The sequence below is a fragment of the Mauremys mutica genome, chromosome 9 (assembly GCF_020497125.1).
Source record: "Mauremys mutica isolate MM-2020 ecotype Southern chromosome 9, ASM2049712v1, whole genome shotgun sequence".
Classification (NCBI taxonomy): domain Eukaryota; kingdom Metazoa; phylum Chordata; order Testudines; family Geoemydidae; genus Mauremys; species Mauremys mutica.
This window is the reverse complement of record NC_059080.1, coordinates 96,888,098-96,914,302: the sequence shown is the minus strand read 5'-3', so window position 1 is coordinate 96,914,302 and position 26,205 is coordinate 96,888,098. Positions and strand designations below refer to the sequence as shown.

The 26,205-nt window shown below is 48.1% G+C and overlaps 2 long non-coding RNA genes across 2 annotated transcripts in view; one reads left to right on the top strand and one right to left on the bottom strand.

Annotated features, from left to right (window-relative positions):
* The window catches only part of LOC123376930, a 13,657-nt gene extending 7,581 nt beyond the window's left edge, over window positions 1-6,076 (bottom strand). The window contains exons 1-2 of the long non-coding RNA XR_006581996.1: window positions 6,055-6,076; window positions 366-521 (exon numbers count right to left, since the gene is read on the bottom strand). This is a non-coding gene — a long non-coding RNA (uncharacterized LOC123376930). The remainder of the gene's footprint in view (window positions 1-365; window positions 522-6,054) is intronic.
* Window positions 1,502-26,205, top strand: LOC123376931. Its single transcript, XR_006581997.1, has 3 exons — window positions 1,502-1,622; window positions 25,171-25,248; window positions 26,137-26,205. It is a non-coding gene; the product is annotated as an uncharacterized LOC123376931 (long non-coding RNA).

Genomic DNA, 26,205 nt, shown 5'->3' with positions numbered 1-26,205 from the left:
GGGCAGGTGGATGCTGTATCTCGTTCCCCACACGGGAGAAGGGAAGGGGGGCTGTACCTCGCTCCCCACGCAGGGCAATGGGAGGGGGGGCCATATCTTGTTCTCCACACAGAGCCAAGGGCAGGTGGATGCAGTATCTCGTTCCCCACGCAGGGCAATGGGGGGGGGCTGTACCTCATTCCCCACATAGGGCAAAGGGCGGGGGGGGGGCTGTACCTTGTTCCCCATGCAGGGTAAAGGTTAGAGCGTGCTATATTTTTCCCCACACAGGGAAATGAGAGGGGGTGCTGTACCTAGTTCCCCACGCAGGATGAATGGGGGGGGGCTGTACCTGGGTCCCCACACAGGATGGGGAGGGGTTGTACCTGATTCCCCAGGGAGGGCGAAGGGTGGGGTGCACTGTTCCTCATTCCCATGCAGGGCTTGAGCACGCAGGGCATTCAATAGAGTCAGTGGAAGTTTTCTGTGCATGACAGACAGGGATTGTTTTGGCTTTCATGTGGTCTCTGATGAAAGGGAGCCTGAAACAGAAGCAGATTTAAAAAAAAAAAAGGAAATTTTGCAGCGTGAGGCTTCAGCTCCCCTTCCCTATAAACAGTGTTGACAGCAGGAGATGGCAGTGATGGGCACCAATATAAGAGCCTAGACAGACAGGTAATTTGAGGTAAAGTGTTTCTCTGGTGATGTTCAGGTAAAAGTCGCCGCGTTTTGTTACAAACCAAAGCCCAGCCTCCTTCCAGAATAGTAAAATGGGCAGTGGGCTCATTCTTAAAAATCCCTGGACCGCTCTGGCTCCGTGCTATCTGAACACAAGAGGATTTTCTCTCTCTCATTAAACCCAGCTGATTTGCAGCTTGGCTGCATACCCAGGAGGGTCTATTTGGTCAGATTCACCCCAGGCCGGCTGTTCCTCCCTTTCTGAGCAGGGAGAGCCGTTTAGCATTCTCTGCACCTCCAGCAAAACATTTCACTTCTTCATTTGATGAGCTGTCACATATTCTTAAAGTTAAACCTCTTCACAAACATTTGCTATTCTGGGAAATAATTTCTCCTGTTTAAAGATTCATTGATCCTGGGTGTTTGAGAGAAAACAGCTTCCCCACCCAACCCCCCTTCCTCTGGTACGAAATCACTGTGGGGTAAGATCACTTCTGATAACAATAAACACTAGCTCGGCCCCCGGACCAGCAGTACAATTTCCTGAGCCATGGGCAAAGGGGGTATAAATCCTAAAGCATCCAATAAAGAGTGTAAATGTTTTAACATGGGAGTGTGGATATAAATTGTGCAGAGCTTTATACCTGTAGCAGAAATACAACCCTGCTGTTCAAATGGTGTAAAACATACACCATACTGGAAGTGATTCATTAGAGTAAAGTGGCATTAATCATACAGCATTGGGTAGAGCAGGTTTTTAATCCTATACCCTCAGGTAAAGACCTACCAGCCTGGGCTGTGATCTTATCAAACCAATTCTCCTCTCTTCTAATTTCCACATCAGTGGGTCTGCTGACCAGGAGAAAAGGGAGCAATGGAGAAGGATAAGGAAAGAGAAACTGAGTGACTTCTCTGCCTCAATCTTCACTACAAGGGACAGTGAGGGGGCATCTGCTTTTTTCCAGGTAATAAAGATGAGATGCTGTAAGAAACTGTGTCAAAAGAGGAAATGCTCCTGGAGCAAACTTGTAAATTAAAGAATGAGTGTGACAGCCCAGATGGTTATACCCAAGACCTTTGAAGGGTCTTATGTTTGAAAGCCCAGATTCTTGGGTATTTAAGCACATAACTCCCATTGATGTAGGTGCCTAAATACCTTTGAGGAACCGGGCCAAAGGGCTGTTAATAAAAATATGCAAATCATACATCATTTGAATCAGCTACTCGTTAAAATAAGTAAATCAGCTACTCTTCTAGGGGATGGAGGGTGAGAATTTTAAAAGGATGTTAGAGGTGACCCTGGAGATTACAGACAAGTAAGCCTTACTTCATACTAGAGAATTGGGCTGAAATGATAATTTAAAAATAGAATTTTAAAATACATAGATTAATGAGATATGGTTCCAAAGAGGATGGATCTAGACTGTTCTCAGTGGTACCAGATGACGGAACAAGGAGTAATGGTCTCAAGTTGCAGTGGGGGAGGTTTAGGTTGGATATTAGGAAAAACTTTTTCACTAGGAGGGTGGTGAAACACTGGAATGGGTTACCTAGGGAGGTGGTGGAATCTCCTTCCTTAGAGGTTTTTAAGGTCAGGCTTGACAAAGCCCTGGCTGGGATGATTTAGTTGGGGATTGGTCCTGCTTTGAGCAGGCAGTTGGACTAGATGACCTCCTAGGTCCCTTCCAACCCTGATATTCTATGATTCTATGATAAGGGAAAGCCAGCCTGGCATCCTTAAAGGAAAATCATGCTTCTCTAATCTACTATGATTCTTTAAACCAGAGCCTTTGGCAAGATTCCTCACAAGAGGTTACTAAAGAAATTAAATAGCCTTGGGGTGAAAAGCAAAGTATCATCATGGATTAGAAATCAACTAAGAGACAGAAAACAAAGAATAGCAATAAATGGTCGTTTTCCAGCATGGCCCAAGGTTAACAATGGGCTGCCCCAAGGTTCTGTATTAGGCCCAATGGTTAAATATTTCTATTAATGATCTAGAAAAAGGGGTGCGTGGTAAGATAACCAAATCTGAAAAGGCCCCACAATTATTTTTGTTAATCAAGGTTAGACAAGTTTGTGAGGAACTTCAGAGGGACCTAACAGAAGTAGGTGAACGGGCAGCAACATGGCAGATGAAATTCGATGTGGACAAATGCATGTTACAAAGAACAATTTGACCAAAATGCAAACAAAATGTTAGGATGCATAAGGAATGTGATAGGTATAACACTGGAACTATTTGTAATGTCAGTATATAAATCAAGGATACACCCTCCCCTTTGGAACAGTGTGTTCATTTCTGGTCACCTTATCTCAAACAGATGCTCAGATAATGCTTCTAAGATACATGTGAGAGGTACATGTTATCTCTAGCTTGCTTCTTGCTTTCCTATATAAACCTGCCCCTGGAAATTTCCACTACTTGCATCCGAAGAAGTGGGTATTCACCCACAAAAGCTCATGCTGCAAAACGTCTGTTAGTCTATAAGGTGCCACAGGATTCTTTGCTGCTTCTACAGAACCAGACTAACATGGCTACCCCTCTGATATGTGAGAGGAGGTTATTCCTATTGCATTACTGCACAGAGGCCCCAAAATCGGGGCTGCGTAGTGCTTGGTGTTGTACAAACACCAGCAAGAGACGTTCCCTGCCCCGAAGGGCTGACAGTATAAATAGACTAAGAAATATTATCATCATCATCTTCTTTCTTCTGCTGGGGAACCAAGCCACCGAAAGAGTAAGCATCTGCCCAAGGTCACACCAGAAATCTGTGGCCAACCAGGTATTGAACCTAAATCTGCTGCCTCCCAGTCTGTCCCTTAACCCCCAGGTCATCCTTTCCTCTAAGGATGGGTAAGGCTGCTATGGGGGCGGGGGGCTAACTGACTGTCTGAATAGTTTTTGTTTAAAAAGTGATCTCATTGGGGCAGAGCCTGTGCCTTCCTCCCCCTCCCCGTGCGTACTGCACCCTGCATGGCATGGGCACCACTGGAAATAATACCGATCCAATGATAATGACAGGATGGCAGCAGAATCCATAGAGCTCTTCAGCGTTCGGCTGAAAATGACAAACCTCTGTGGTGGTTTTGCAGTGGGTGCAGATATTGAAAGAAATGAGCTGGAATTGTGGGAACAGTGTGCATGTAGCTGGGATGGGATGGACGTGAGAGTCAGATTGCGGGGGAGACAGGACAACATGGCAGTTTACTAGGGGGCGGGAAAAGAGGGGCTGGCATTCAGCCTGGTGCAGGCCTCTGGAACACAGAGGGAAATGCGGTGCAGTAAGGTATCCCTGACACGGCATTAGCAGCTTGTCACGTTGCAGCACTGCATCCTGGGAAGAAGGTTCATTTGGCAAGGCTCTTCGCAGACTTGACACATGAGAGATACCAGGCTCAGATCAGGGGCCTCGCCTTGAAATCTGGACAAAGCGGCCCACGAAGATGGCTTTGGGGAATTCTCCATTACAAACAGGGAGGGGAATAACCGTAAAGCCAAACCAAATACCACAGGCCGATCCAGGGTAAACAGAGGCCGTTCAGAGCGGCTCACTCAGAGCAGATGGGGAAAATGCAGTGGAAATGATACCAAGGAGAAAATATGTAAACAGTGCTGAGCAATCCACATATGGGGGGGGCAGCAGAAGGGCGGGGGGTGTGCCTGAGGGCTCTGCCTTCCCTCATGGAGTCCCCGAAGACCTTGGCTCTCGCATACACATACACAGAAAGCGGCGCTGAGGCCTGGGCCTCTGACACAGGCCTGGATTCACAGACATTAGCCAGTGCAGCCAGCCTGCTTTCCATAACGCTGTCGGCTGCAGTTCTGAGAACTTGGCACTGCGGAGAAGCTCGGCAGTAAAAGCGTCTCATTTTTCTTTTGAAGGTCCAGCCTGCTCTGCTCTCCCTAGCCCAACCCACAGCTGCACGGGGGCTGGGCTGTTTGGCTCTGCCTTCCTCCGGGGGTCACTGCGGGGCCCTTCTGGCTTCCGTCCCCCCCCACAAATGTCATCACGATCGCTGCCCCCTGCTTCCTCGGTGCCATGGCAGGGCTCCCGCTGATCAGCTCCGCACCACCTGGTGCCATGACGAGCCAATGCTGTTGGGCTGCCCCCCCGCTTGCCACCCCTCCATGGACTTCATCTACTACCATCATCCTGCCCCTTTGCCACAGTGAGGGAGAGGCTGCATTAATTCCTCAGCAACTGGAGGACTGAAGCTGGCATCAGCCTGCAAAGCCAAAGGAGAGCTCCCCAAGAGGCACGTGTGTGAGGCCTGGAGCATGAGCCGTGGTGAAGGAGAAGTGGCCTGTGCCCTCTTGAGCCCTCTGCTGCTCGGTAACATCTCTGGGATCATTAGCTCTTTTAATGGCATTAGGCAGATAGCTCAGGAAGCACACTGACGTCTCTGATTAATCTGCAGATCAGGAACATCCGTAACCCATTTCCTGGGCCTGTCGGGGCAAGAATTCTGGCTGAGCTGTGGGAGGGACTCTCCCTCCTGCCTCAGTGAAGCACAAACCAGCATGAGCTTATCTGGAGCAGAGGGAGGTGAGAATAGACATGGGGTGGCCCAACTTACTGACCCTCTGAGCTGCAAACAACAGTCTTCAGAAGTTTGAGAGATGCGGGAAGTGCCTACTGGGGCTCAGGGCTTCAGCCCTGATCCTGCTGAAGCTCTGAGCCCTGGTAGGGCAGAAGCCTCTTGCTCCTCCACCCCACCATGAAGCAGAAGCTTCAAGCTCTCCCGTCCCCGCAGTCTGGTAGGCAGAAAATGGAGGGGCCAGGGCGGGGGGCTCTGTGAGCTGCACTTTAACTGTAAAAGAGTTTGGTAAAAGTGGTTTGGCCACCCCTGGAACAGACAGCACTGGCATCAACTTCAGGGACTACACTGCCCTTGAAGGTATGACTGCAGCTCAGCTTGGCTGACCCGCCTAGCTTCAATCTAGCTAGAGCGGTTAAAAGTAGCAGTGAAGACATGGTGGTGTGGGCTTCTGTGCAGGCTGGCCAAGGCCACCTGGAGCCCTAGGTACAAACGCGTGTTGCTAGCCTGCACTGGGGTCTTCACTGCTCTTTTTAGCCATGCTAGCATGGTTATGGCTAGCAGGGATAAGCTGCCGTCACTCCTTGCAGTATAGGCAGACCCTAAGAGGACGGACACCGGAAACCCGAGGCACGGCCCCATTTCCCCAGCAGTTTAGAGCTACTTGGGAGTAACAAGAGAAGAGCGGAGAGTGCCCAGAGGGGGGATGTTTTGGGAGAAGCAGACTCCTGTCACCCACTCTCCGGAACAGGTTTAAGTGGCCAGCAGGTTCCTCTGGAAATAAGTGCTTAGAAACCCTAGGAGGAGTCATATAGACGACTTCAGCATCTAGTGACAACCAAAGCTATTCCTCACCTTCTGCTGCGAACTGTAACCCAGGCTCAGCTGGACTAGAAGAAACCTGCCCTATATCGTCGTGGAGGGACGATATATAAAATATACTTGCATCAGGTCCTCTTTCTGCCACATCTTACATGCTTCATCTCAAAACAAATTACCATTAATACGATGAGATAATGGATCAGATTATCATTTTCTGGCAAAGAGCGAAGCTAGCTTCCAGTAGGCCCTCACTGGGCTATCAGGCCCAGGAGCACTGGGCTGTCAATCCAGATTCTGTTTGGAAAGGCACTGTTTGTAGGCACAGAGGCATCCAGAAGAAAGTGAGTAAAGACTCCTGACGGGCCAATCCTGGATTTATATTGGACATTCAACTTCTTCAATAGCTAGTTTTCTACAAATAAATCCAATATTTATTTCCAACAAGTTGCTGGCGGGAGGGATAGGAAGGAAGGACACTTCTTGAATAATCGTACAACCTTCAAGAAAAGCCATACATTACCCAGCTCTATCTGTCACTATAATTTCCAGCCAAAGTCCTAATGAATCTTTCCAAACAATAGTGTGAGCACAGGGCTGAAAATGTATTGGACCTTACAAGTACTAGGGTAAGCAATGCAGAGGTATTAATAATAACCAGGAGACATCTGGAGCCAAAGTCGTGCTGTGGGGGCTGGGACTGTACATGTAGCAAACTCCCCTTCTGTTTGTGACCGCTGCCTAAACTCTCCAGTGATACCAGTGAGCTGAGTAGCTGGGAACTGGGGCAGTGCTAGGGCAGGCGGTGGGATGGATGTGTGGATTCTAAATGAATGGCACAGGCAAGTGGGGTTTCCAAAGCAACGGGGGATAGAATGTGTTCTAGAGCAACAGGGATGGGAAGTGGGTTGCCAGGGGTGGGGAGATGGACTCTAGCACTACGGGGGTGGGGCAGGGGGAGGTGGGTTCTAGAACAGAATGATGGTCGGAATGCAGTGCGGGTTCTCGAAAAGAATGGAGAGAAGGAAAGTGGGGTTTTAAAGTAATGTGTTTGGCAGGGGAAGGGAGGGTTTCAGGGCAGCCGCCATAGCAGGGAGGAATTATTGGCTTATAGAGGAAGGAGGAGAGCGTTGCATCTACTCACCCATCACATGGTTCTGCGAAGACAGCCATGGTGTCTGAAGGGTAATATGGATATGAAGATGGGGATTAGTCCCCAGGAGTCCACCTTGGATACCAGAAAGATGTCTCAGCCTCCTGGGAAGAGAGCAGAACCTTGTGCTCTTAGGAGAGCATCCCTATGCTAGGCAATTGACTGATGAACCCTGTAATAGCCCTGTGCAAGAAAGAGGACGGGCTGGAGTGGCCCCTGCTCCTTATAGCTACTACCTTTAGGGGGAGGAGGTCTAACCACAGGGTAGGAAAAATCTACAGGCTAGGAAGGGAGCTCAAGTTCTATCTTGCTCCGAGGATCCACCACATCCCTCTCCATATGGAAGAGCCTTTAACAGACAGGGCCTTTTGTGATAATACCCTTGATTCGGGAGGTTCAATAGATTAAATTGCCCTGACATAAATATAGGTTCACACAGGATGGAAACCATTATACCCAAGGACGGTTGGGAAAAAAAATCTCTTCTACCTGAAACAGCATTCAGAGACTGCCAGAGATCGCAAATCCAATTTCTCTAATGGGTGGAAAGAGTCCTTATCAGAGGGCTCCCCAACAGAAACATGAACTTGAAACAGGTTTTACAGGCTGTACAATCAGAAGATACACAATAATTCAGCCAATTTTGGCCCTGGAATGTCGGTACATTGAACAAGAGTGAGACAGATTTGTGCTCCTACTCTAGCACAGAGAGTGCATCCAAGTTAACATGCTGGAATGAAAAGCACAGCTCTGATTGGCAGTAATGAAACAGGGGAAACAGCTTCAATAAACCACTAATCTAGGAATCACTTCTCTACATAGCTAATTCAAACTCACCTTTGTCCCTTTTCTCCTAAGCCTTTTTCGGTGACAAGCAAGTGAGAAGATTACTTCAATTCAGAGAGCACAGGGCAGGGTAGGAGTAAGGGGGAACTTAACTTTGCTTTCCATGGATACATGTGTCTTCTTCCATTATTCAACCTGTTGGCAGCAATGTATTCAGCCTGGAATTTCTTCTTTATGGTGCCCTTCTGGGGCAGACCCCTTAGCATTCAGATAGAAGAGCACATCCATTTAAATTTCTCTACTCCACTAACAAAGCCCAGCCGAAGGCTGCAAATCAGCTTGTAATAGAGAAAATGCTTTAATTAGAGCCCTATTGTTCCTTGTGTGGGGCTCCCACTAAAGTCAATAGGTGCATGGAGCACTGATTTCCATCAGGATCAAGGTAGCTGAATCATTGCTTTCCGAAGAAACAATAATAGAGCTGCCAAGACTCTTAACTAAGAGTCCAATTATACTCTGAAGTCATCAATACTGTCAATCCCCCTGCCCCCCGAGAATATCTTGCACTTCACGGGCTATTCTTAGACTAAGGACATACTTCTAGATTTGCAGCAGGCTTCCATTGCATAGCAGGATCACGTATTGTCACCTGCAAACAGCTCCAGAGACTATCTGCTCTCCCCACATTGCCGTCATCTCTGAAAACCTTCAATCTTTAATGCATTTATGCTCACAACAGCCCTCTGAGAAAGGGCAAAGCTATTCCTTCCATTTTATAGATGGGGAACTGAGAAACAGAGAGACTCAGACACATCCAAGGACAAACAAGAAGCCTCCGATGGAGCAGGGAATAAATCCAGGTCTCTTGGATCTCAGGGTAGCTTCCTAAATATCAGACCATCCTTCCTCTCCCACACCTGTGAAGAACCTGCCTCTGGAGAGGCTCTAGCTGCTATTGCCAGCATCCTCCACGTCAGAACATTATTTACTGAGCCCTCAAATACGGCGGGAAACACCCCATTCTCTCATCTGCTTGAATCACTATCATGCAAGTCACATGGCCATGGTGCATCATGGGAGATGCAGTCCAGCTAATGAGCTCAGCCCATAGAGGAGAAAGAGGATATGAGGAACTCAAACTACAACTCTCATGAAGTTCCCGTGGAACAGAAATTCCAATTTTCGACTAGTCCTAGAAATTATAAACATTAGGACTCAGTTTTTAATTACATGACACAAGACCTGTGTCACTCAGTGCACTGGATAGACAGGGAATGAGGCAGCAGGTTGCAGGAGGAGAAAGGAGGTTCTCTTGCAACTGAGACTCTGGACTGGAACTAAGGAGAGTTAGGCTGTATTCCGGTTCTGCCAGAGATTTCTTATATGATCTTGGGCTAGACACTATCCTAATGCATACAGCATGAAGGGGGTGAATTAAAAGCACTTCGCCAATCTTAATTCTGGCATTTCCTAACCTTTGAGTGCTTCACTGTGCAACCTTAATATTCTTTTAAACATATTTTTTATGTAACATCAGCTAAGTTCACCCTATGTCTTCATTAGATCTGAAGAATCCCCCATGTGAGAGGATCAGAACTGAAAGACCAGCAGTCATCTTGCCTTCAGGTAACTGGCAACCTAACAGCATCTTGTAAGGATGAGGATAGAAAGAAGACGTACAGTTCTAGTCTGAGATTTTTTAAAAATGTGTGTTGAAAGTTAGGACCCTACATCCGTATCTAGGCACCTAAACAAACAGCCTGATTTTCCAAAGGTGCTGAGAACCCAGCAGCTCCTATTACCTTCATTGCTAATGAGAGGTGGAGTTAAGCCAGGTAAGCAGCTGTGGCTCCCTGAACCCAGCTGAACAGTGAGCAGAAAGCAGCTAACAGTGAGGCTCTTAAGAGAAGTCTTAGAAAGGAGAGTACGTGTGTAGATTGTAACAGAGCAGGAGCTAATTGCTTAGATACTCACAGGCTCCAACAGCTGAAAGGAGATCACTTGAGGTATGAAGTGTCAACTGAGATACAAATGGCAACCAATGGAGCCAAGACAGTTTGATGCAGTCCGCAGAAGATGTGCAAAGCCTCTATTTCTGAACAGAGACCAAGGCACGCAGCACCAGCTGCTTTCCATTCCAGAGGAGAAGATGGAGGGACTTGAACAGCCGCTCTGTGTTTTTGAGACACACCACCGAAGCCAAATTGGGTAGGTCACAAAAGGGGGCGCGGTGACTCGGCAGAAGTATGTGTCAGGGTGAGACTCCAGCGGAGGAGATGTAAAGGACAATAAAGGAAGAGAAGAAGGGAAACACATCTGGAGTCATTTAACAGCCACCCGCATTAGTTGCTTTGATATTGATAAGAGGATGATCAGACTGAGAAGAGGCTAAGGACTGAAGCAGCCCAGGTGGTGATCACAAGACAAACGCTGAAAGGAAGTGCTGGGGCATCTGCACTGGAACCAGTGACCCCAGAGGAGAGAGACTGGGTAGATTCAGGCTGACTTCAGTGGCCTGGGGAGAGAACGGAAGGATGGGTCTATGCAAGGATCTTTTGGAGACCCAGTGCCAAGTGCAAATGAATGGCCTGGTCTACACTAGTGTAACTTTAGCGCCCTCGTGGCCAAGATGGAGTCTGCTCTGCAGGCGGCTCTGGCCAAGAGACAGCGCGCGCACGAATGCAGCAGGAGAAATCCCTTCCACCCGAGGGGCACCTGTTCCAAACCCCCCAGAGTGAACACACCCACCCACAGGAAAAGTACAATGGATATAACAAAGGGAGATATTTATTTACAGAGGGATGAGAGGAGAAAAACAACAAGGGGAAATATAAGGGGAGCAGTAAAACAAGGCTGCATCCAAACCAAGGCCCCACGGGCCCGGTGGTAGCACAGTCTGGAAGGGCAGACACTGAGCAATGTGTCTGCACACACAGTTCAGGAGTCCTGAGCAAAGTTCCAGTCCAGTGGTGAGTCTTGGGGGCTCCTGGTCGGCTTCGGCGCCAGTGAACTTTCCCACAGCAAACCCCTCCGGTGCCCTCTTCTGCCGCTCTCTGCAAAGCCCCACGGAGCGACCCCCTCCCCACTTAACTGGCTACAGCCTCCCTCCTTGTTTCCAGTACAGAGTCACAAGCCCCAGTACTCACAGCCCCACGCAGCTCTGGGCAGGCGTGATACTGGGTCCGGTTCCGGCCTGTCCTTCTCGGGCGATTCCTCCCTGGCACAGGGCTCCTCCTGGCTCCCGTCCTGGGCTGTCCCCAGTCGGCCGCCCCGTCCTTCCCAGGCTTCAGGCAGGTTCTCTCTGCTTCCTTTGCAAGGGCCTGCAGGCTGCTGCCTCTCTCTCCCTCCAAGCTCCAGAGCCACCCCCGCCACCCCCAAGTTTCCCTCCTTTCTTCCCCTCACTCTCTCTCTCCCGCCAGGAAAAAGATTTAAAGGGGCCATGCTCTCTAAACCCCAAAGGGGTTACACTGGGGATGGGGGAGAGGAGGGGGAAATCGATCCAAGATACGCAACTTCAGCTATGAGAATAGCATAGCTGAAGTCAACGCATCTTAGATCAACTTAGATTGACTTACTTCCCGTCCTCGCGGCACGGGATCGATGGCCGCCACTCCCCCGTCGACTCCGCTTCCGCCTCTTGCCCTGGTGGAGTTCTGGAGTTGACGGGGAGCACGTTCGAGGATCGATGTATCGCGTCTAGACAAGATGCAATACATCGATCCCCAATAGCTCGATCACTACCCGCCAATCCGGCGGGTAGTGTAGACATACCCACAGACACTTGAGTCCAACTGACGTAGGTGCTGATGATGTTGCTGGGAAGTGATGAGAGGTGAGCAGCTGGATTAGACAGTCTCCACTTAGGGCTAGTCTACACTTACGAGCCGGGTCGACGCGGTGAGTTCGACTTCTCGGAGTTCGAACTATCGCGTCTAATCTGGACGCGATAGTTCGAACTCCGGAAGCGCCGCGGTCGACTCCGGTACTCCACCACTGCAAAAGGCGGTGGTGGAGTCGACCTTGGAGCCGCGGACTTCGATTCCGCGGCGTCTGGACGGGTGAGTAGTTCGAACTAGGGTACTTCGAGTTCAGCTACGCTATTCACGTAGCTGAATTTGCGTACCCTAGTTCGACCCCGCTTCTTAGTGTGGACCAGCCCTTAGAGAGAGGACCAGCACGCTGGCTCGAGAACTGGCAGAATTGTTAGATGGGCTTTAAACTGAATAGGTAGGGAGGAAGGGGAGTTGTTTTTGGTTTAGGAGGAAAAGTCTAACATAAAAACAAGACAGAAGAGGGAGACGTTCTGCAAAAGAAGATGCATAATAAAAGTAAGATGAGTAGAAATGTCCTTACATGCTTTGTGCAGAGAAGAGGCAGATGGGAAACAGGCCTGGTGAGTGAGACTGACTGATGGGGATTAGCTCCATAGCTAAAACCTGGTGGTGCAATTTTCATAGGCTCATAGACTTTAAGGCCAGAAGGGACCATCATGATCATCTAATCTGACCTCCTGCACATCGCAGGCCACAGAATCTCCTCCAGATGTTCTCCTGTGCAGGAGGGCGAGAAAGGAAAGTGAGGCAGCGCTGCGGCACAGCAGTACATGTCAAATGTATTTGCAAAGCCAACGTGGGTCAATCTTTTAATGATCAAGTTGGCAGCAAATACTTTGGGTGAAGATATAAGAAATGAACAAACAACAACAAAGTACAAAGGGCATTGGCTTCCAAGCATGGCAAGAAAGTAAGTAAGGAATACTCCTCGGTGGAAGCTTAACTAGCAGACATCTATTTCATAACTGATATAATAACCAAGGATCAAAGAGTCACCATTTATTGTCTGTGCACATGCAGACAGCCAGTAGGTATTTGTGAGTATACTAATAAATCCTCAACATTTTACTTATTTTATCAAGTATATATTCATGGGAAAATTCATATGCCTTTCATTAGTATCATGGTTTAAAAGTTTCAGGCAGCATCTACTCTGGGAGTGGAAACAATACCACGTGACTGAGATGATCAATCATATACCGTGAATATAATGAGCAGATGAAGTGAACAGATTGCAAATACTCCATAGGAGGAAATTTGTTTGCATCAACCATTCAGAGAAGAGTTATTATTTCTGTGATAGTAGCACCGAAGAGCTTCATCATTCTAGGTTCTGTACATACACGTAGCAAAAGACATTTTCTGGCCCAAAGGACTTACAATCGAAACAAACATGAGAGACGAAGGACAGGAGAAAGGAAGTATTGTGCCTGCATTTTACAGATGGGGAACTAAGGAGCAGAGAGATTAAGTGACTTGCCCAAGGTCACAAGGAGTCAGGGGTAGAGCTGGGAATTGACTCCAAAGCTCCTGAATCCCAGCCCCGTTCCTTCGCCAAACCACAAAACCATCCTTCCTCACTTCAAAGTACCTTTGCAGAAATCGGGATTGCATCAGAAAGGATTCAGGAAATGAAAAGTGATACGCTTGTAACAAATATTATTTGTCACCATCTAACTCCACACAGTGGAGCACTCTCCGATGCAGAAAGCTCAGGAGAAACCATCTGGTGTCATGTCATGGAACGGAAGCCACAGAAAACAATGAGTAGGAATAAATGGTCAATTATCAACATGACAAAAAAACAACAGTGGGGCTCCCAAGGTTCTGTACTAGAACCAATGTTTATTACCGATCTGGCGAGAGACACGAGCGATGAGGTGGCAAAGCTTGCAAACTTATTTTGCAGTGAGTTAGTCAAGGCTAGTGAACACAGTGCGGGACTACAAAAGAACCCGAGACAGTTAAGCCACTGGGCAGCACAACAGCTGACGTCGACCACTGCAGGACAATGGCCATTGGTAGGAACCTTTTGAATTACTCCTGCACATTGACTGGTTCCAGATTAACTGCGACCACTAAGGAAAAAGACGTGGGTATCGCTGATGAGATATCAGTGAAAACGTCTATACAGCATGTAGACGTGCTCAGAAAGCAAATGAAATGTTATAGGCTGTATAAAGGATGCGATAGAAAATAATACTGAAAATACTGTAGTGCCGTTATATAAATCTGTCTTCAAATCAAGACTGGATGTCCTTCTGGAAGATGTGCTTTAGCCAAACAAGTTATTCGGCTCAGTACAGGGGTCACTGGGTGAAATGTAATGGCCTGTGATTTAAGGGAGTTCAGACTAGATGATCTAGATCTAGCCTTCTGGCCTTAAACTCTATGAATATATAGTACATTCTCACCTGGAATAGTGTGTTCAGTTCCAGTCACCCCATCTCAAAAAAGATACAGCAGAAATAGAGGGAAATCTGTGATGGGCAATGAAGATGATTAGTGGCATGGAAAGATGGAAAAGATGGAAATTGTTTTGACTAGATAAGCAGAGAACAAGTGAGGATATGGCAAGGATATATATACAAAGCAATGCACAGTATGGAGAAGGTGACCCAGGTACTCCTATTTATCCTTTGACACAATATAAGAACAACGTAATAATCATTGAAACCAAAAAGCCACACATTTAAATTATGTTTTTTGCATAGCACACAATTAACCTGTGGAACTCACTGCCACAAGATATGATTGAAGCCAAGACTATTCCAAAAAGGATCCAAGATTTATATGGATAAGACAAATATCCAGTCATGTGAGATGGGCTGAGGACTGGTACATTTCAAGAAAGCAAATTTTGGGAACTTAAACCTGAAAGTCATGGTGCAAAGGGATGAAGTGCTAAATCTATGGCCGTAGAAGAGGGCTGGGGCATCCTAAAAGATAACATAGTTACAACTTCTTCTCAGAAAGAAAGATACAAGGGACAAAAAAAACCCACCACGTTTGATACAAGGGACTGGCTTGAAGATCTGAGGGCAAACAAGGACTGGAAATGAGGAAGGTGCGAAAGCTGGGGAAGAACCAAAACCAAGGATACAGAGTCTGTTAAAGCTTCAGGGAAAAGATCATGCAACTAAAGAGCAGAATGAGTTAGTGCTAATGAAAAGGTTACAAGGAATATATGATGGGCTTTTACAGGTACCGAGGGAAAAGAAATGCTAGAGACAGTAAGAGGATAATAAACAAGACAGGGGCTGGAATGAATGAATGGCGTTCAAATGGCTGTTACTGAATTGCTTTTTTTAAATTACTCTTTAAGAAGATAACTAAAGAGGCACGCTCAATTAGGAAGTAATGAAGACTTTGTAAATACAGTTACGGATAAAACGCTTGTAAGGGAAGTCTTGACAAACCAAACATATATAAATCAGCTGGTCCAGATAATGCACATCCTGAATTATTAAGGGAATTTGCTAATGAACGTACTGAACCACTGCCATAAAATAAAAATAAAAAGTGTTGGGGCAAATTTTCTGCTGATGGAAATGGGCACAGTGCTACTGACTTTGACCCAGCTATGCCCATTTAGCCAGCAGAGAATTTGGCCCTGGGAGTGCTGACGGAGCATGCAGAGGATTTGTGCATGGGGAAGGAAATATGAATTCAAACTCTCAAAAAATAAACTAAAAGGAAGAGAGAACCTGACAATTAATAACCTGCAAATTAGTTTCAAACACCCGGAACAGAACACAACAGAGATCTGAGATTAAGAAAAAGAAATGTCAGCCCCCAGGAGATAATGGAGCCAGGAACAATATAAAAACGGGGGATTTATAAAGCAGAAACTGTGCCAGTCAAACTTGATTGCTGTTTTACATAGCATTTGCACCCCGAGTGGAGGAAGGGAACTGGCAGATTAGAGCTCGCTGGACTTCACCAAGGCATTCATGGTTCAGGATCTCTCAAAAACCTTGCTCGAAAAAATTAATTGGCTTGGAAAAAATTAATTGACACTGTCAGTGTGGAAGGATCAATGGCAATGTCACCATAATGAGCTGGAGAAGTCCAGTGGCTGTTACGGGGACCAGGATCGGGCCTGGTCATAGTTACCACCATGAATGTTGATAACGAGGAAAAGGGTAACCGGCATATTAATTGCATTTGAAGATGATGTGTTGCAAAAGCCGCTGAGAACAGAAATAATACAAAGGGAGCTAGGAAGGTTAGCAATAGGAGAAGGAATCAGGATGGTAACTAAGCTGGAAAAATGCAAGCGTCTTGGGGGGGGGAAAGACATCCCAAAAACAGATACCCAGTGGGCAGAGAAACCTAGGGAGTATGAAAGACTTAGGAGACCTAAGGGTGGCTGTAGGCAGCAAATTAGATAGGAGCTTGCAATGCATCTAGTCCCTCCCTCCCAGCCATCGGATACTGTATAAGCTTCCTGAGTATTAGGTCATTCTCTGAGCATTAGTGGCACTGTGCAGTGCTGGGACGGTCTGGGCCATGCTGATTGTTAGTGCAGAGGACGTACTGTATGGAATTCTCGCACACTAGTGACTGGACATTCTCTTCTAGGTCAAGGCAACAGCTGCCGCTTTTGGATCTGAGGGGTTTGAGTTCAAATCCTAGCAAGGAACAGGTTCCCCCCTGTGGGTGCTGAGGCACACTGGCTGCACTCAGAGGGCTAGGGGGGTGCACAACAGGGAGAGAAGGTTTAAGTTTAAGCCTGTGAGGCTGCAAAGAGAAAGCAGTTTGTCCTGGAGCAGCCCCCTGGCATGGCCTCTTCACCATGCTTTAGGGAAGTGCACACAGATTTGTTTAGCACACGAGGAAACAACCTCCCATCAAACAACAAACCGGGAATGGAGAATGGAAATAAAAGCAGAGTGCTCCATCAGAGGGGGTGTTATTTGGGAGAACTGTCAGAGCTCTCACTCCCCAGACACCTCTGCTTCTCATCGGCCTGATGGAGGCTGACGTCGTGTGAACCTTGCTGAGCAAACCCAAATTATTTTAATTTCTAAATCCAAACAGCTCCAATTATATCATTTCCCTTGTGTAGAGCCTGGTAATTCCCTCCCTCTGCTCCCCTTCTAGGGCTATTGGGACCAGCGTCTGCTAAAGCTGAAAGGGATAAGAACGTCACCAATCAGAAAGTCCTTTCAGGATTAACTCACAAGCTTCCTCGGGATAGTTCATCTCTTCCAGAGCTACTCTTTTCCTGCTTCATGGAACATGCTGATGCCAGCCCCACAGCAAGAGGAATTTCAGGAAGAGGCGAAATAAAAAAAGGACAATGCTACAGATTAAATGGAACCTAACGTCAGCAGTAGGACAAGCCTCCAGAACCACATTCAGCAATTACTCCAGAGTCAAGGAGAGGCGAAATAGACAGGAAAAAATGTCCCTATCATACCGAATATCTCAGGCCTGCCATCCTATATCATCCCTCCCATGAACTACCATACAGAGAGACCCATGTATCCTAGAACTTCAGACAGCTGCAGGCTGCATCTGGCCCACTGGACTCCATAGCAATCATCCGGATGTTGATATCATGGTGAGAGGAACTTTACAAATACTTTAGATTAGATTCAGATTTAAAGAGAGAGCAAGAAATTTGTAAGTTTCGGGGGTTTTGGAAAACCAGAAAATTAAAAAAAAAAACCAACTATTTTCTGTGCAAATTTTCATTTCCAAAAAAGGCCATGTTTCTCACCAAAAGCAAGCTCCCCTCCACCCCCCCTGAAGTAGCCTATGCCTAAGTTTTGAATGCATTTTAACTCTATGGAAAGTTCACAGGGTTAGCAACAAGCTGGCTATTAACTAGAGAAACAAGAAAAAGTGAAATTCAGAAAAATTCCCTAAGGGCCCATTTTAATTAATTAACAGGTTTACTAGCAAATCCAGTGTTTGTTCACACCTTACATGGGGAGGGTGCATTGTAGTCATACAAAACATTTCATAGTGGGGTCCTGATCCACAAGTAGGGTTCCTAGGCACTACGATAATACAAATAAAATAATCATCTTAACCATGGAGCCATGAGCAGTGCCTCCATAGGACAGTCCATTGGGCATTTTTTCTCCTATAATTACCACTTCCTCCTTTTGTCACCCATTAACATTTTACCCTTCTTCCTGGTATTACCCCAGTATGTAATGGACTGGAACACCTAACGTTTAGGGAACGTGTATAAGACAAACAATTTATGCAGTTCTCCCCTCTCATTTTACAATCTCCCAGCCTGGCATCTTCATGTCCTTGCAGCCTCCTGGGTTGGGTGACATATCCTCTTCCTGGATCCAGTTTCTCCCAGTGTCAGGGTTTCTCTGGTTCTGTTTCACTTCCCTTTGCTGTCTGCTCCTTGCCTTCTCATTGGGTTTTTTTTCCCCCCCATTTCAGCCAAGGCCTCTGGGCCTCTGCCTCCAGGAATTCACCAAGTCCCCGTCCAATTCCCCCATCTTTTATTCCAAGCTATAGTCCCTCTGATGGTTCCCCTTTCCACATGGCTCTCCAGGCAAACACACTGCTTCTGCTAAACTGTGGCTTTAACCCCTCATTCGCCTTCTCAGTGCAAAGCTCGTGCTTCCACCTCCTGAACTGACAGCTGTGCTGTTAATTTAGGCCTGGGCTGACAGATAGGGTGCCCTGGATGTGTCAGATTGGCAGCTTTGAGTCTAGGCCAACTCCCTTCATCTCATGGTAGCCCGTCCTCTCGTCTTCTCCTGCCTCCAGCTTCTTCTATTCAACACTAACCTCTCTGCCCAAACAGGAGCCCTCCTTGCCTAATTTCCACCCAGCACATTTATCAGCCTCCCTCTCTCCAGCTCTGAACGAGCTCCATGTCACCTGGCTTGCGGCTATATCTGCCCTTTTTATGACCTGGCCGGGCTTCCAGCAGCTTCGCGGGTGATTAACTTGCCAGCTCCTCCTTTCTGCTGCTTATCTGGACATGTCCAGAGGCAAGCTGGGCATTTCTACCATGCACTTTATTCCTGGGGTGACCTCAGGTGCTGTCCCTTTAGGCGTCATACAGCAACTGCACTGAGCAACGGTTTCTGAGTTTTAGTTCTGGTTTAAATTCTTTGCCCCTGCTCACGTTACAAAGGAACCGGGGTGTCACAGGGGATCCCGGCATGTCTCTACCAAATTAAAACACCTTTTATTCTCATTAAGGGGGGGAGAGGGAGTCTCCCTCTTCTCTATCTCCAAGTTTGAAGCTAATTAATTACTATTGACTTTCCCAGCAGACGTTCTGGCTTCGGCATTGGTAGAAAGATCAGTGATTTGTGAACCAAAGGCCTCCTGGTTTGGGCCAATGGAAGAACACGGAGCACAGCACGTGGCCCTGTGGAGAAAGAGGAGACCATTTCCCAGCTGCTCTCGCTTTAGAAATGGGAGAGAAAGTGGCTGTTTATAAGAAAGAGGGTTGTTGTTTTTCTTGGAAAGAAGCGAAATCCTCAGATAGGGGTAAAATCCTGATTCCACAGAAAATTAAGCAGTATAGATTTCAGTCGGGTCTGGTCGAAGGTTTATTTCCCTCGAACAAGAGACTTCACATAAATCACTGCCCTCTCCAAGGACGTTTGAAACCTGTGATACAAAACAGAACCTCCACTGTCCATGGAGCAGGCTCTGTCTACATAAAGCCTGACAGGATGGGTCGGCCATCCCTGCAGCCTGAACCCCGCACCCCCTTCACTTTTCTGCATTGTTTTCCCTCTGTCTGGTTAAACTGTCACTGTGCCTCATAAAACTCTGGCAAAGAGAGAAAATGGAGATGAAGAAGTGACTTGGCCTGGGGCCGGAAGGCACCAGGAGGAGAAAATCAGCCAGGCTTGGATCCCAGTGACAAACAGGGTCTGGCCCATCTGACCCAGCATCCAGATAAGCCTCACCAGCACTTAGTACAGCACCTGTCGTTTCTGAGCTCTGGGAGTCCCACTGGCCAGAGGAAGAAGCGGCAGTTTCAAGGTCTTGGACTTGCTTTAGAAGAACCAAAGATCCTGTTCTTGCAGATGATGAGTACGGAGGGGTTCAGCGTGCCCAGCCCTGTACACAACACAGGGTAGGACCTGCTCCCTGTCAGGGAAACCGAGGGAGACCTCTCCCACACCTGCCAAATGCACAGGAGACAGCAGTGGCAGCAGGGGAATATTTGTGTTTCGGGCCTGAAAGTGACAGGCCTCACGCAGGAGAAGGGGGATGGGACTGTGGAGAAGGGAGGGATTTGCAAGACGAGGCCTGATCTGGAGGAAGGGGAAGGAAAGGACAGTGGAAGAAAGCAAAATGGGGCATCGTGAAAGGGGGATTTGGGACAGGAGACACAGGCGGCAGCAGCACTGTGCAATACCCTGAAGGGGAGGAGGACGTGGCTGGTTCTGCTGTGGAAGTTGAAGGGAAGTGGTGGAAAGGACTGGATCTTTCCACCATATTCTGGTGAACTGGGAAGCTAGAAGACTGCGGGGGAGGAGACTCACACATCAGCTATCAGCGACTGAACTGCCCTGAGAACCCCCTTCTTCACAGGCCTGTATCTAGCAATCCGAATTGCTGAGTTGTCAGCCATCCGGAGGTTCCTGCAAGGTCCCCAGAGGGATCGCCGAACACAACGCATGAGCTTGTTGGGGGGGGGGGGGCCGAGGGCGCTCAGAGCCAACGGCTGGCACATTTCTCATGGGAGGGCTGTGGAAAGGCCCAGAAAAACCCAACGAGTAACAAGCCGCCCAGCCTAACAACCATACAAATCACTTTGGCGATAACAGAGACTGACTAATAGCGATGGAAACCTCAGCGCTAATGAAATGCAGTGAAGTTAAGCAACCGTGGAAATGCCGGCGTAAAGGAGAAGGGCTACCAAACAGACACTAATGGAAACTTAAATCCCCAGAACTAAAGTGGCATGTTTGGACGGGGGGCGGGGGGGGGGCTTCTGTGTGGTCTCGGGATGGTGCTAGGACTTTTGATTTCCCAGCTGCTGCTTTCCCAGAGGTGCCCCTGATGAAAGGGGAAGTATGTGTCTGGTCCAGAGGCACTGGAATTGGATGCTGCCAATAGAAAGCAGGAGGAAATCAGTGGGTTTCTTTCACAGGCCTTGACCCCTTTGCTTTTTCTTTCCAGAAGAGCATTCAGCACCAGCAGAAAGTGCTGACTCTGAAGTGTGCTTCCTAATGAATTCAGCCATTGCGCTGAGAGTCCTGCCTGGCACTGACAGACCATTTCCCAGCAAGCAGTGGGTAGAAAAAGGGATTTCAGCTCTTCCTTTTCATGGTAAACGTTTCTGATTCCGCCGGCTGATGTGTTCGCCTCTCGAGTTAATAGACAATAAGCAGTGCAGCGTCGGTCCTATTAAGGAGATAGAAAGGACTCCATTTACATGCAGCGTGGAGAGCAGCACAGGGAGGGCTAGAAAAGAATACCCCACAAGTGTCCGCGTTGCATTTAGGGGACTCAGGGAACAGTGCAAGGGGGGGAGGGATGCTTGCTCTCTCTCCCACAATGGAGATGGTCTGGGAGGATGGATAAATTATACCAGTAAAGGCCCTTTTTGGTGATATTTCCTTTGCTTTCCAAGCAATTTGAATCAAAATGACTTATGTAAAAGCAACCTCAGCAAACGGTCCCTGCGGCCTTTCCTTTGTTATTGGGACAGAGCTCTCTTCCTCCCACACCCCTGCTTTCTTCATCTCTCTACCCCCTCTGCTGCTTTTGGAGAGCAGCAAACTAGTCTTGTGCCTGCACGATAAATTGTGCCTTGCTGGAGAGAGACAAGTAATAGGGACCAAACCCATTCAGACACCATCCATCTTCGCTACAGTCTGCAAGGTGCCAGTGGAACAGACTGACCAGGAGTAAGTTGGGAGAGAGCACATTTGCTGTAGGATACTTATTCATTGCATTAAAACGCCCCCCCACATTAAGAGAATGATAAAGGCACACTGACTGTCAGCTTAAATGGTCTGAAAGTGACAAATTACAAAAAATCAGTTTCTGATCAAGCCTCTTTTAAATAGCAAGGCTTGAATTTTCTTTTTTAAAATGGCTTTGAATGAAAAATTACAATGGCTTTTCACTCTCCTGATGATGTCCATAATGATCTTTTTCAGCAAGGGAGAGACTAAGCCCCTGATTCAGGACAGGACTTTAATCTGTACTTAACCTTAAGAACGTGCTTAACAGCCCTTCCTGGACAGGGCCTAACTGACGAGACAGGGGCAACGGTGAACAGACTATACACAAAGTGCAGTCAAATGGACAAATTGGGATTTTCAAAGGACAGGCTTCTAACTCCTCTCAAAGTCCCAGCCAAAAGGTGACAAGAGGGTAAGAGAGAAAAAAAAAGCATTTTTTTTTGCTAACTTCTTTCAGTTAAAGTGATCTTAGGTGTTACCTGTGATTATGGTAGGTGTGCAGTTTTCAGGGCACAATCCAAGCTCTCAAAAGTCAGGAAAGGATCAAATTAAGGTTATGTCCCTAACCTTAACTCTGCCCCGGCATGTGTCGGCATTATAGAATTTACAATTTCTCAATTAACATAGCATGTGATTTTTTCCCCCCACAACCATACATCCGTCCATGTAACTTCATTAAGTACTATGTACAAAGTACTCTGTGTAGGCCAGGAAATAGAGTCCATAAACTTAGTCTATATGACGAGTACATGGTAAGTGGTCCTTATGAAAGATAATACAGCTCAAGTAGAACAATAAAGAAGGCTGTATAGGACATGAGAACAGGCAAAAGAAACACCATGGAGGCTGGCGATGCTATTGTACAAGTCTAAAACAGAGTTGGCATAGGGGCAGAATGGAAACTGGAAGGGGACCTTCCCTCTCCTACCACACACCTATTCACCTGCAGCACACGTGTGACTGAAGAGAAGTGTTTGCCTCCCTGCAGCCTCGGATGGCTAAACGGTTCTAGACAAGAGCGACAGGGAATGGGACGGCAAAGGGGGCAGGTTTTGGAGACGGTCCAAGCAAGCAGGAGGCATTTGCTCCATTGCGCCGAGCTGTTCCTGAGTGTATAGAGTCCCTCCGTGCTCTCCCCTGCTGAGATTATGGACCCCACTCCCTTAAAGCCCAGCTGGGAGCCTTGCCTGCCTTTATTCTCCTGGAAATCTCTGTGCTCGTGTGCAGCAGCAACCCCATACCCACTATGCTGAGGGCCTTTGTGGAGCATAGTCTATAGACACAGTAACAGAGTCACTGCCTGTAAGTCACTGCCTTCTTCTAGCTCTCTAGACCCCAGCCCTAGCCCTAGCCTTTGCCTTCTGAGCCTTGCTGCAAACCTAGTGATCTCCTGGTCCCGTTCCTCACTGGGCCTGGCTAATGTTCTCTCCCTTTGTTAGCCCAGGGTCTCCTTTAGGGCTCAGCCTCCCTGATCTGACTGGCTGCTTTTCCTCCTCCTCCAACCCTGCTTTTCGCTCCCTGGTGAGCCAGGTGCTCTAGCCTACCTCCATGAGAGATCTTTAAAACCATTGCTTCACATGGCTGGCTAAGAGCCACGGTCATGGAACTCCCAGGGGAAGGGGGCTCCATTCCACAGCCCTGCAAACTGGACTAACATCCCTTCCCTCCATGGGAGGCAGGCGGGAGGGAGAGGCTGTGCTTTCGCTCTGTGTAATCAACCAGACGGAGGGTTAGAGATCACATACATAGGCCCCCTTCTAATCACTCCCATCTCAAGGCCGCCTGAACCACCCCTCCTGGTTACCCATTTGTAAAGCACAAGCCCAGCATGGAGAGTGTCTGCGTCTCTGCTTTCCAGGCCAGTGCTGGAGAAAACACGGTATGTGGCCGTAGACGTGCGGGACTCACCCGGCAGCGCCTCCTGCTGGTTGTCTTGGGGAATTAGCTCATCCAGCCTCCGGAGTGCCCTCTGCTGGCCGGTGATCCGCCTTACCTCATTCTGGCCCCCTGTCCCACCCAGGACCTGGTGCCCCTTTAACTGGGTGCTGCCCCCTGGCAGTACCCCCACAGTTCTGGGTCTCCCCCTCCCAGGGGAACCCCCACCCACTATCCCCACTTCAGCTCAGTCTTGGCTACTGCCCAGTCTCCACCTCGCCCCCGTTCACTGGGGCAGGCTGCAGTATCAGCCGCTCATCACAGGCAAAGGGGTCTGGACTGGCTGCCTTTACCCACCCTCAGGCTGCCCCTCTGCAACCCAATGCCTATGTGGGCCTAGCACCAGGCCCTGCAGCCTGGGGAGTTACTGGTCTAGGGCTTCCCAGCCCCTCAGGCCTTTCCCCAGCCCTGCCTCACGCTAGGTCCCCGGGTGAGTTCCCCAGCAGCCAGGCCTGTCTCTCTCTCCAGTCAGAGTGAGACTCCTGAGCGTCTGGCTGCCCAGGCCTTCTTATAAGGCCTAGTTGCTCAGTTTGGGGCATGGCCCAGCTGCAGCCACTTCCGCCAATCAGCCGGGGTTTTGTTCCCTTCCGTAGCCCCAGCCCTCTGCAGGGCTTTTCCAACCCCTTCCGGGCTGGAGCGGGTGTTCAGCCCGCTACAGTGGCACACAAGGCTGTCACCCCCTCCTCCACTGTGCATGCAAGGGGCAAAAATAGGCCTGAAGTCAGCTGAAGCCAGGATCCAGCCCCATAATGCCAGCTGCCTGCAACGCGCACATGGCCCCCGCTTCTCCGAGTCAGCAGGAGATGCAGCGCCGATTAGCTTTATTTTTATATAGCTCGGAAAGGGCCTTACAAACTGATTCCAATCCCAGAGATCACTCACCCAGCACTGAAATGCAGCCACCTCTGGGGAGGAACCTGGCAGCTGTGTAAGAGCCACGCCACTGTTTAGGGTAGGAAGTGAAGACTTGTGTTTCCAGTTTAAACTTCAAGAGGAATTCAGAGAGGCAGGAGGTCATTATTCACACTGGACACCTGTGCTAACATCGCCTCTTGCTAAACGGACGTTTAATGACCACAAACAGGCAGGGTCCCGGTTTCAGGTCCCTGAAAGAGGATCCTAGCACCACTGCAAAACTGACACTGTACGAAAGTACTAGGGTAAGGACTGAGTTAGAGAGAAAAAGGCTCCCTACTGAGTCTCCAGCACCAGGTCCACAGCACCTGGGATTTCCTTGGAGTCTCCCACATTTCTAAGCCGCCTCAAACCTGTATAGCTTGCGAGGGCATAAGATCATAGTCTATGGCACTATGGCCACTGGTACCCCTAACATGCCAGCTGCCCTCCAACCCACCCACCCACCCACCCACCCGTGGCTTTTGGTTTATGGAGATCAAATCATGCCAGACAAAGCTGGTTGCTTTTTGGGGAGGGAACAAACCTAGTAGATTGGGAGACTAATGTATCATCATAAACCCTGATTTCTAGTGAAGCCTTTAATGGTGTCTCTGTTTCATGACAGCTTACTTGAAAAAAATGGATTCAAACTGGTTCGGGTAGGAGCCGTATCACCCGGGTGGAAAACAAGCCGAAGCAAAAGGTAACAATAACACGCTGAATGGGAAAGAGCTGCTTGGAGCCGCAAGGGTCTGTGTGAGGTTTGGCTTTATCTCACACCTTCAAGTAATTATCTAGAATAGGGTACAAACAGCACATTAATTAAATGTTCAGATGACATTACACGGAGAGGTGTTACAGACACCAGCAGACAGACAGAGGAGTAATGCAAAGGGGCCTAGTGAGGGGAGAAGCATTGAAAAAATGAAACTCAACCTGGCCAACTGCAGCTAATCCATCTGCAGGGTAAAATAACCCGAAACTCAGACGCTCCACGGGAGGGTGAGGCCTGGGGAGCCGGCAGCGGATCCAACAAGACCTCGTAGGTAATGTGAGGGTGAAAAGCCCGACTGCAATTCTGGGCTGTGAATCTCTGATATACCGGGGCACGATACGGACTAGAAGGGGGCTGTGTCACCCCTGCCTTGCAACCCTGGGTGCCTTACAATGCCTTGCTGGAGTAGCTCTCACCTGGGTCACTCACAAACAGCCTTCCAGCATGTCCTGTACTTTCTCCTGGGCAGTACAAATATATTAAGTCCATTATATGTTTAGTCCATTATTCCAGCTTATTACCTCAAATAGAGTTAACCAGAAACTTCAATTTAAACACACTGGATTAGATAAAACAATAAAACAATTTTATTAACAACAAAGAGAGAGATTTGAAGTGAGTACAAGTAATGAGGCATACAAGTCAGAAACGGTTACAAGAAAACCAAAGATAAAATGCCTACTAGTGTCTTCTTAAGAAACAATCTTAGTTGCAAAGCAAACTTTCTCACCGCATGCTCCAGCAGATTACTGACCAAAGTTTCAGGTCAAGACTCCTCCCCTAGAGTCCAACTGTTGTTTCCTTTTGTCTTTTCAGGTACATTGGTATGTTTGTCCTGCCTTTTTATAGTTTCAGTTTCCCTCTTGAAAAACATTTCCAGCTGAG